Source organism: Hypanus sabinus, chromosome 1, assembly GCF_030144855.1.
Source record: "Hypanus sabinus isolate sHypSab1 chromosome 1, sHypSab1.hap1, whole genome shotgun sequence".
NCBI lineage: Eukaryota > Metazoa > Chordata > Chondrichthyes > Myliobatiformes > Dasyatidae > Hypanus > Hypanus sabinus.
In genome coordinates, this window is record NC_082706.1 from 115,287,415 (window position 1) to 115,288,608 (window position 1,194).

The following is a 1,194-nucleotide window of genomic DNA, read 5'->3' on the forward strand; positions in this document are numbered from 1 at the left end:
CAAACAAAGGGAGCATGCGCTCCAGCTAAAGAAGTTAGAGGTGAAGCAGGATCAGGAGCTCCAGCTAAGGGCTTTAGAGGTGAAAAGGGAGCAGGATAGAGCTGAGAAGCAAAGAGAGCATGAACTTCAGTTAAAAAAGCTGGAAGCAGCTGAGAAGGAGAGGGAAGCAGAGAGACAGAGGAAACATGACTTGGAGATGGAGAAGTTAAAGCAAGAGCAACACGGTCAGGGGTCAGACTGAGAGGAGCGTCTCAATGTTAGTCGAGAATTGAGGCTAGTACCTCCGTTTGAGGAAACAGACGTCGATAGTTACTTCTTGCTTTTTGAAAAGGTGGCAGTGAATCAGAAGTGGCCCAAAGGTCAGTGGGTGGCGCCAGAGATTTCTGGGCTTGACCTGTTTTAATTGTGGAAAAGTGGAACATATTGCATCACGGTGCTTTGCTCCGAGGAAAGAAACAGGAAAGGGGAAAGCAGCAGTCCCTATCGGATGTGCCATGGTAATCAGTAGATTGACAAGAGAGCCCCAGGTAGACAGAGTACGAGAAGGGTTGGAGACTTGTCTGTCACACGGAACCGTGTCTGTGAGGGAGGGAGACACATCAGTTCCCGTACGGATCTGGAGAGACACGGGGGCTGAACTGTCGTTGATCAGCAGCAAGGTAATAGAGTTTGGTCAAAAGACGAGAATGGTAGCTGCAAAGGGAATAAGTAAAAAGATAGAAATGGTGCCCTTACATGAGGTCATTATGGATTGTGAGCTGGTGTCTGGACCCGTTGAAATAGGGGTGCCATCAGAATTCCCGAGAACTGACCGTTCATTCGACACTTTCATATGAATTAATTTGGCCTTTTCCAGACCTTCTTTCTGCTTATTCTTGTTCAGGTATGGAGTTCCGGAGTTTTTTGATGCTATCATATACTTGTAAACTATTATTATTGCCCATGTTAGTTTAGTTTAGTGTTTTTTTTTCTTAATATATATTTTTCACATATTTTCAAATTTTTTCTTCTTTTGACGATTATTTTTTTCATATATAATCATATGGACTTGATTGATTAAGGTATTTTCTTTTGTCGATGTTTAATAGGATATTGTTATCTTATTATTAATGCGACTTCAAGTCTATTGTATTCATAATTTATTCATTATTATGTTATGTTTTTTTATATGCATATATGAAACTCAATAAAAAG

General features: G+C 41.0%; 1 protein-coding gene across 6 annotated transcripts in view; it reads left to right on the forward strand.

Annotated features, from left to right (window-relative positions):
• Positions 1-1,194, forward strand: part of LOC132396984 (uncharacterized) — a 23,275-nt gene continuing 22,081 nt past the window's right edge. For 5 of the 6 annotated variants that reach the window (XR_009513208.1, XR_009513209.1, XR_009513212.1 and 2 more), the window contains exon 1: positions 1-883. The gene's annotated coding sequence lies outside the window, so the exon portion shown is untranslated. The remainder of the gene's footprint in view (positions 884-1,194) is intronic. The other variant, XM_059975177.1, reaches the window with a different exon arrangement.